Source organism: Monodelphis domestica, chromosome 3, assembly GCF_027887165.1.
Source record: "Monodelphis domestica isolate mMonDom1 chromosome 3, mMonDom1.pri, whole genome shotgun sequence".
Taxonomy (NCBI): domain Eukaryota; kingdom Metazoa; phylum Chordata; class Mammalia; order Didelphimorphia; family Didelphidae; genus Monodelphis; species Monodelphis domestica.
The window spans coordinates 286,874,948-286,885,641 of NC_077229.1; the positions used below are offsets into that span (position 1 = coordinate 286,874,948).

The 10,694-nt window shown below is 41.0% G+C and overlaps 1 pseudogene; it reads left to right on the top strand.

The window, feature by feature from the left end:
- Nucleotides 1-687: 687 nt before the first annotated feature.
- Nucleotides 688-4,077, top strand: LOC130458101 (lupus La protein homolog; annotated as a pseudogene).
- Nucleotides 4,078-10,694: the final 6,617 nt, after the last annotated feature.

The window sequence follows — 10,694 nt, forward strand, 5'->3', positions numbered from 1 at the left end:
TATTCCAAATCCAAAACTCTTTTCAGTGCACCAAGTTGATGCTTTTGCATTTCTGAATTATTTTCTTCACAAACAATATTCTGTGTGTAAAATATCTTAGAGACAGTCTTTTAAAGGATAATGAGGTTTGGGGGGTTTTATTAAACGTTGTTCAACTGCTATATTTCTAAGTATTAAGTTCTAGTAATATGAACTGGTATCTAGGAAGAATATTTTTAATGAAGCCCTATTTAAATCTATTTTGTTATTTTCTTCATTTTATGGAATACTTTAGCATCCTCTCCTCTTATTCTCTCTACCTTATCCCTGATTCTAAATCCCACTATTGCCTGATTTATATTCAAAAGACTAGTGCAATAGCTTCCTCAACTCCTGATTTTGTTCCTCCTTCCTGTCAGTACCTCATTAAATCCCTTAAATTGCTCTTGAAAACATATGAATGTCTCCAAAAAATATTATGCTCTTACAATTCTCTTGCTTATTATTCACCATTCCAGATTCAGACAATAAGGAAGAAGGAATTTCTTTACATTTCACCTTATTTCAAGAAATGTCTCCAGGAAGAGATGGAGTGGAGCTATAACACTACATAATGCTAAAAAAGTCAAAACCAAGACTAGGTTATCGTTCTGTTCAAGGTTCATGGTGTTTGGATCCCATGAAGTTTAGTTTATCATTAAGTCCATCATGCATATAATGTTCGCCAGTGAAATTTCTATTACATTATATGATGTGGAAGATGCTGTGGAAAGGATGTAGAAAGTTGAGCCACTCAGCATTTGAAATGTGTGCATCTAGAGGTAGAAATTAGTTGCTAAGTTATATACAGCATTATTACCTGATTAAAGCACTTCTTAACGAAATATGGAATGTTTCATTAGGGAGAAAATGAAGCAGAAAGAGCATTGTTTTGTTTTGCTTTTGATGTATCTAGTATTATGTTTCTAAAACGTTAACCTGAGTCTAAGCATGTTGTGAGTCAGTTACATTCCACAGAACTGGATTGTTTACTTATCTTGATATAGCAAGTTATAATTGCTCCTGAACACCAGGTTTACTTCATCAGTTATCCTCCTGGACTATCACCTGGACCATCTTCTCTTGGTTGTCCCATAAGCATCTCAAACTCAATATTTCAGTCAACTGTCAAGTAGCATTTATTAAGCACCAACTATACCAAGAATTGTACTCAGCATGCCGACCCATTAAAATTCCTCTTTTCTTCTCTCAGTCTCCTTTCCACATTTGTAAACCTGGAATCATTCTTAGCTCTTCTCTCTCCATCATACCTCATAAGTCAATCAATCGCCCACCATGTCTCATTGCTTTTACCTCTTCAGTGTTTCTTGTATCTGTCCTCTTCTTTCCATTGACAGAATAAATATAAACCTATATATTTTTAACATGGCATTCCATGTGATTTAGTTTGTCTAAATCTTATCTAAATTTATTCTATTTCATTTCTAATTTTTACTCTCATTTATAAAATGTTTATCTTAATTTTTGATTGGCCTATCACTGACTGTAGCTCCTAATGATAGTTCTAAAGATGTCAAATGATCTATAAATAAAAACTCAAATTTAGCTCCTATTTTAAGACTCCCTGATGAATCCTTTTATAATGTAAATAAGTACCTTCCAATTTATCTACTTTAGAAGTTTGGATTTTGACAAGTTGATTTTCTTTAAGTGAGGAACATATGTACTCAGTAAAGGTATCTCCAGTGATAACTTCTCAAACTGGAGAGAGAAAGCTTTTCACCAGCTCTCTCTTCATTTAAAAATTAGCATATAGTTAACCTAAAATAATAACAATATAAATAATGGGACTCAAAATCACTTTGAAAAGGAAAGCTACATAGCACAATAGAGTGCCTGACCTAGAGTAAGTTGGTCCTGGGTTCAAATGTGACCTCAGAAATTTACTAACTGTGTGACTTTAGGCAAGTCACCTCACCTCAATTCCCGTGCCCTTGCTGATCTTCTGCCTCAGAATGGATACTAAGGAAGAAGGTTGGAAAAAAATCACTTCAGATCTTTTAATGGTTTTTGGTAATATTTGACTGAAGCACTGTGTAAGAGCATGACTTGAACCCCAGAGCTCCTCTCATGTTCAGGGCTGGGTGCGGCAGCTTTGGCTTCTTCTTGGGAAGGAAATTCTCTGCAATAGGGCTCATAAGGGCAAAGCCTAACCATATCCCCTTCACTCCTCCATCCACAGATTTCCCCCTTCTTCCTGAGTACCCAATCTTCTTTTCTCTCTACCTGTGGCTTGGGATGAGGCCAAAGGGCTGGTGGTGGGAGCCCTGAGTCTATGGGCATGAAAGCCTCTGGGTAGGAGTAAGAGGCCAGGAGGCTGGAGCTCCTGGGCTTCCAACCACTGATACAATGTTCTACAGTTCCCACAATTATTGGCAGTGAGGATAGCAAAAAAAAAAGGTCAATCTGGAATCCAAAATTATAAGCAAATCAAATTCTATTTGGGGTACTCTAATTTTCTAGGAGACAAATTTTTTAAATCTCTCACCTTCTGTTTTAGAATTTATACTAAATATGGGTTCTAAGACAGAAGAACAGTAAGGGCTAAGCAATGGGAGTTAAGTGACTTGCCCAGAGTCACACAGCTAGGAAGTGTCTGAGGCCACAGTTGAACCCAGGACCTCCCATCTCTAGGCCTGGCTATCAATCCACTGAGCCACCTAGCTTTTCCCTGGAGAAAACATTTTTTTAAAAAATAGATCAAAATAGACAATGGTTGATTGGAAGTAATGATCAAATCCAACAGATTTAACAAACTGACAAAAGACTGTAATGAGAGAAGGTCTCTATGGGGCATCTAGGTGGTCCAGTGGATTGAGAGCTAGGCCTAGAGACAGGAGGTTCTGGGTTCAAATTTGACCTCAGATGCTTTCTAGCTGTGTGATTATAAGTAAGGCACTTAACCCCCATTCCTAATTCTTACTGCTCTTCTGCTTTGGAACCAATACACAACATTGATTCTAAGAGGAAGGTAAGGGAAGAAACAAAGAAAGAAGGAAAGAAACAAAGAAAAAATACTCTAAAGAAATCAAAGGCAGAACTCATAGAAATTAGTGAGAATAAAACTATAATCAGAAGATCTCCAAGCAAATCCTTCTCTGAAGTAACAGATGAGTATAAAAATGAAGTAAAAAAAATAAATCCAATCCATCTATGTTAAAGGCTTTTCAACAGATGCAATTCTCAATGATGTAAGAGAATGGTTAGAACATAAAGCATATAAGGAAACAATACTTACTATATTTGATGGTGTTGAATCTGCTGGAAAGTTTGTAGAAACCTCCCTCTGGAGAAAAATATAAAGATACAAAGTTTCTGATACTCTTTAAGAAAGATAATTCTCTCTCTTTCTCTAACACACACACACACACACACACACACACACGCACACACACACACACACAAGCAAAAGCTGAAGCAAAAGCTAAACATGTGCAAGAAGAAAAGCAGAAGACACTGAGTTGAAATCCCTGGATGAAAAGATTGTATGTCTGCTGAAATTCTCTGCTGACTTAGATGATCAAACCTGTAGAAAAAATCTTTACCTGTTTTTCTCTAATTATGGAGAAATAAAGTAGATAGACTTCATCAGAGGAACAAAAGAGAGAATAATCCTATTTAAAGAAAAGACATAAGAAGCACAAAGAAAAACTAATCAAGCAGTTAATGGAAATTTAAAATTAAGAAACAAAGATGTAACACTGGTATTATTAGAAGAAGAGGTGGGAAAAGGGACTTTAAAAAAAAATCACTGAAGGATTTAGTGGATTGAGAGCTAGGACCAGAGATGGAAGGTCCTGGGTTCAAATGTGAACTGAAATATGCCATAGCTTTGTGACCCAGGGCAAGGCACTTAACTCCCACTCTTCTGCCTTACAACCAATACACAGCAATGGTTGTTGTTGGGGTTTTTTAAGTCACTGAGGATTCACAAGAATCCCTAAATAAGTTAAATTTGAAAGGTTGAAAATTTAAAGGAAAAAGAAGAGATGAAGTTGCCTATAGTACACTCAGTAAAGAAAAATACAATACGAGGACAAAAAAAAAATTCATAGAGATAAAGAACAAGAAAATGGTGTTTCTGGAAGATCCCTTAAAAGGAAATGAGAAGAATCTGAAAAAAAGAACCTGCACTAAAATAACTGAAAATTAAAATGGAGATGGAGAACAGTATCTTGATTCAAAAATGTTTATTCATTTTAAATGTTTTAAGCAGTTTCAAATTTGGGGTGGGAAGTCTTTAAAAAGAAAGCTGACATGAATCCACTTCAATGTCTATTTATAATAGAAGGTATATAACTGAAAATCTGTTACTCCCAAAAAAGAACTACATTTCCCGGGAGCCCACTGACTTCCTGTCATTACATACTTCCTATAGAGAGGGGATAAATATTGAGTGGGTGGTCCTGCTCTCACTCTTGGACATGCAGCAAGCATGGTGACAGTGGTGAGTGTGGATTTTGAAATGGCTAATCAGTCATGGGCACATGGTCTTTATTTTGTATCCTCTTTATTCCTTGATTTCTAACAATCATTAATAAATCTCCTAAAATATGACATTTTATTATTGAGACATTGATTTTAATTTTTACAAAGGGAAGACTATTTTTGTTTAACTTTTTTCATTGTCCAGGCATCCTTACTCAATCTGGATGGGTTTTTTTTAAACATAGAGTTTTTTTTTTCAGGATATCAAATGCTGGCATTTCATACATCAATTGGAACATCAAAAGAAAATTTCTTTCAGTGAAACTTGGCACTGGAGGAAATTTGTTGTCATTCAATTACATCCAATTCTTCATGCCTCCATTTGGAGTTTTCTTGGTGAAAATACTGAAGTAGTTTCTCTTCCAGTTCATTTTACAGATGAGGAAACTAGGCAAATAGGTTTAAATGACTTGCCTAGGGAACATACTTCTGAGGCCAGATGTTTTCCTGACTCTAGTCTAGGCACTCTATCTACTATGCCACCAGTGGTTGGAAATACCACTAAATAACATGTATTCTTTATAAAAGGCAAAAAATAAAGTATAATGCAATAACACTTTGAAATTCATTTTAATGGATCTCATTAATAGAAGTACTTATTCTGAAGCTGCAGGTCACACCTCTTATATAACTCATTTGGATTGATTCTTCTCAATTTGCTCCAATGAATCCTTCATAGTTGATCCACCCAACAACCAGGGGCATCCTGAGTTTAAGAGGATGATTTCAAAGGCTTAAGCTGCTCGTTTCCCAACATTTAGCAGCTAATGCTCTCTAAATCAATGGTTAGGGGAAAGTGGTTCTACTCTACTACTTAAAAAAATATATATAAAAGGAATCCCCAGTGCATCAATTACCAATTCAAGTTGTATTTGTTAAAGGATATTGCCCAGCCATCTAGACCCCAAGAAAAGGGAGAAAGGTAAAGGGTACATGACTACCTACATTATTTTTCCTGGCCTTATGAGGAAGTTTTATTTCTTATTACATCTGGCAAACAAGCAGTGAACCTTCAGCAGCCTTGATCTCTGGATAGAGTTCATCTTCAAAAAAGTATGATTTAAGAGTGACCTACTTTGCTTGGGGTATGGGGTGCTCAGGGAGGGGTAGTATCTCTGGTATGGAGGGCTTGTCGTGCCCTCCTAGGGCAGCTCTCCAGCCTCTGACCCCCACCTGACACCCAGCTCTCACTTGTGGCTCCCAGTAGCTGCTAGCATGTGGCAGCGGCCACACCCCGGGCAATGGCTTTGACAGGCTGGCCAAACCTTGTGAAGGTGGCCATCAGGTCATCAACCCATGGTGAACCAGGGCTTTGCTCACCCAGCATGTGAAGACTGCTTTGGCTGAACAGACGGAAGAAACCAATAAGAAGGTTCAATGGCTGAGAGGGCGACGCAGCAAAGCACTGTGGAGTGCTTAGGGCGTGTTGGAGCACAAAGGACAACAAGGCCATCCAATGCAGCTGAGGAAGTCTCCAGACGTAACAATTTTTCATGCCAATGGACCCAGGCTTCCAACACTGAGAGAGTGGGACTGTCTCTGTGCATCGGCTTTTCCACTTAAATCTCCTTCACGCATGAGTATCTTTGTGCACACTCATCTATCCTAACCCCGTCCACCCTCTTCAAGACCTGAGGCAATGGGGTAGTGATGACCCAACAGGTGGAGGTGACCACTGGCAGTTGTAGTCATGATCCTGCACGTAGGCGGGCCATGGAGCAGTGGTCGCTCGGCCCTGTGGGCAGCAGGGACGTTCAGCAGCATCCTGGGCGACTGAGCAGCCCTCTCTAGGACAGCACTGCTCACCCTAATCAAGGGAGGGGACTAGAAAAGATGTCCCAAACATTGCCTGCCAGTCAGCACACTGCGGCTGGCAGGTCATCCCTTTAAGTGGTCGAAATCAAAGAAAAATTACAAAGAAACTCCTACTAGGAGCATGGAACATCAGGACATTACTTGATAGAGAGAATACCCCAAGACCTGAGAGAAGAACAGCTCTAATAGGTAAAGAACAGGCACAATATAACATCGACATCGCAGCCTTAAGCGAAACACGCTTACCAGAAGAGGGATCACTCAGCAAACCCACCACTGGATACACCTTCTGGAAAGGTAGAGCCACAAATGAAGATACAATCCACGGTGTTGGCCTGGCCATCAAGACCAATTTGCTCAAACAGCTGACAGACTTGCCTGTGGGCATCAGCGAGAGTCTCATGAAGATCCGTTTGCCTCTCAGCAAAAACCAGTATGCCATAATCATCAGCGAATATGCCCCAACACTGACCAGCACAGAGGAGACCATCGAGCAGTTCTACTCTGACCTGAGTGCCGTCCTGCACTCAGTGCCCACAAATGACAAGCTGATACTACTGGGAGACTTCAATGCCCGCGTTGGCCAGGACCATGAAAGATGGAAAGGAGTGCTCGGCAAACACGGAATGGGCAAAATGAACAACAACGGTCTACTGCTACTCAGCAAATGCTCAGAGTTTGAACTCACCATCACGAACACTGTGTTCAGAATGGCGAACAAATATAAAACAACGTGGATGCACCCACGATCAAAACAGTGGCATCTCATTGACTACATCATTGTAAGCCTGCGAGACATCCAGGATGTAAAGATCACCCGAGCCATGAGAGGAGCTGAATGCTGGACAGACCACCAATTGGTTAGAGCGACTTTTCAAATGCGCATTGCACCTCACCATCCCAAACTAGCCCAGACAGTTTGCGCATTTTACAATGTGAGTCCTCTTAGAGATCCATCTTATTTGCAAACATTCCAGTCCTGCCTGGATGACAAGCTGTCTGCCAAGGGACCACTCACTGGAAGCTCAACCGAGAAATGGAACCAGTTCAGAGACGCAGTGAAGGAAACATCAAAGGCAGTCCTAGGTCCAAAACAACGCAACCACCAGGACTGGTTCAACGAGAACAACACTGATATTGAAGACCTATTAAGCAAGAAGAACAAAGCCTTTATGGGGTGGCAAAATAACCCAAACTCTGCTCCTAAAAAGGACAGATTCAAGTCTCTCCAAGCCATGGCACAGCGTGAGATCGGGAAGATGCAAGACCGATGGTGGGAAAAAAAGGCAGAAGAAATCCAGTGCTTTGCTAATACAAAAAACTACAAACAATTTTTCAGTGCCCTCAAGACTGTCTATGGGTCATTAAAACCCACCACCACTCCCTTGCTATCCTCTGATGGTGACACTCTCATAAAAGATAAAAAAGGCATCAGTAACAGGTGGAAAGAACACTTCAGTCAGCTTCTCAACCGACCCTCTTCAGTCGACCAAAGCGCCCTTGACCAGATCCCCCAAAATCGCACCATTGAACAACTTGATGTCCCTCCTTCAATAGATGAAGTCCAAAAAGCCATTAAACAAATGAGTGCAGGCAAGGCACCCTGTAACGGCGGTATCCCAACCGAGGTGTAGAAGGCCTTAAATGGAAAGGCCCTCCAGGCATTCCACATAGTGCTGACCAGCATATGGGAAGAGGAAGACATACATCAAATACCGACTCGATGGCTCACTATTCGACCTTCGCCGCCTGACTGCAAAAACAAAGACAACAGAGAGACTCATCCTGGAAGCTCTCTTCTCAGATGACTGTGCTCTCATGGCCCACCAAGAAAATCATCTCCAAACCATTGTGGACAGGTTCTCCACCATAACAAAACTGTTTGGCCTGACTATCAGCCTCAGCAAAACAGAGGTGCTGTTCCAACCTGCACCAGGGAGGCCAACGAACCAGCCATGCATTACAATCGAAGGCACGCAGCTTTCTAACATCAACACTTTCAGGTACCTGGGCAGCACCATCGCCAACGACGGGTCCCTAGACCACGAGATTAATGCCAGGATCCAAAAGGCCAGCCAGGCACTCAGGCGGCTGTGCTCCAAAGTCCTCCAACACAGCGGTGTAAGCACTGCGACGAAGCTCAAAGTGTACAACGCAGTGGTCCTCAGCTCGCTCCTGTACGGTTGCGAGACATGGACACTGTACCGGAAGCACATGAAACAGCTGGAGCAATTCCACCAACACTCTCTCCGGTCAATCATGAGGATCCGATGGCAGGACCGAATCACCAATCAGGAAGTCCTCGACAGAGCCAACTCCACCAGCATCGAAGTCCTGGTCCTCAAAACCCAGCTACGATGGTCTGGACACGTCATCCGCATGGACCCACAGCGAATACCAAGACAGGTATTCTATGGTGAACTGTCAGCTGGACTCAGGAAACAAGGCCGACCAAAGAAAAGATCCAAGGATCAGCTAAAGTCCAACTTGAAGTGGGCTGGCATGACACCAAAGCAGCTAGAACTCGCTGCCTCTGTCAGAAGCAGCTGGAGAACCCACATTCACCATGTCGCCGCCACCTTTGAAGATGAGCGACGTCGACGTCTTGCCGCTGCGCGTGAACGCCGACACCAGGCCACAACAGCACCTCCTGTAACAACTGGCGTCCCAGGCCCCGTGTGCCACAAACTGTGCGCCTCAGCCTTTGGACTCCGAAGCCACATGAGGGTACACCGTAGATGAAACTGCACAAAGACAATAGTCATTCTCAATCACCGGGAGACTACTACTACTACTACTTTTGCTTATCTGGAGAAAAAAAAATCCTTGCTTCAGACATTACTTACTATTTCTCAAATTCAATCTAGCCTTGAAGGTTTAGGGAGTGTTGGTTCACCAGGGTACAAGTGCCTAAGATTTTGGACAGTCTTTTGAGCAACTTTGAGGTACATTATATGTCCTCAGTGGCCTTAGACAATAATGACAATTATCTGGATAGGCTGCACTTGATAGTTCCTCATAAATTCACTAAGGATGATATATAGTCAATAATCTTGGATGGGGATCCTTACCAATGCAGATACTAACAATTGCCTTAAGAAAAGTCTTGAGGCTATAAAACTGTCTATACCCTTTCATCCTATAATACCTACCAGTACTGGATCTGTATCCCAAAGAGATAATAAAGAAGGGGAAAGGAACTACTTGTAAAAAAATATTTATAGCAGCTCTTTCTGTAGTGGCAAAGAATTAGAAATCGAAGGACTGTCAATCGAGTGGGGAATGACTGAACAAATTGTGGTGTATGTTGGTGACAGAATACTACTGTGGTATAAAGAATAATAAGCAAGATGTTCTGCATGAACTGATGCAGAGTGAAATAAGCAGAACTGGGAGAACATTGTACAGAGCAACAGTAATATTGTCTGATGATTATTTGTGAAAATTTGGCAACTCTCAGCAGTGCTATGTTCTGGGACTCTCCTGAAAGGCATATGACTGGGAATGCTGTCCACCTCTAGAGAAAGAACCATTGGAGTCAGATGGATGTGGATCAAAGCATACTATCGTTCATAGCAGTGTATTTAAGGTTTTATTTGGGGATTTTGGTTTTGTATGAGTGTGCTCTTACAACAAGGGCCAATATGGAAATGTATTTTACATAATAAAAATAAACTTTTAAAAATTAAGTACCTACTTAAAAAGAAGAATGACCTTGAAAGAAATGTCTGTTTTCTCAGAAAGATACAGGGACCAAAATACAGCAAAGTTTTGTAAAATATGATATTTGGAGGATATATTTGATGTTTCCACAGTTTCTTGCAAAATTTATAAAGGGAATATCACAGTTCAAACAAAACTGTTCACTTCTAATATAAAAATACAATAGATGAGAATATCCTATTCTTTTTTTTTAATAACTCTTACCTTGCATCTTGTAATTAATACTATGTATTGGTTCCAAGGCAGAAGAGTGGTAAGGGCTAGGCAATGGAGGTCAAGTGACTTGCCCAGGGTCACACAGCTAGGAAGTGTCTGAGGCCAGATTTGAACCCAGGACCTCTCCTCTCTAGGACTAATTCTCAATCCACTGAGCTGCCCAATTGCCCCTGAGAATACCCTAGTCTTAAGAAGTATATTGGGAAGGAACTCAGCAAATCCACAAATGGCATTTGCATTTTAATAAATAGATTCAATCCTATCCAAAGGCTTAGTCTATCACTTAGCCTTTCTTTTGGAAGCAAAAATTCACAGTGGTGAGAACTTCAATTGTGAGGTGGGCTGAAGCTGTCACATCAAGCATTAGTGAAGGAAAAGACCACCCAGAACATAAGGGAACCTACCAGAACCAA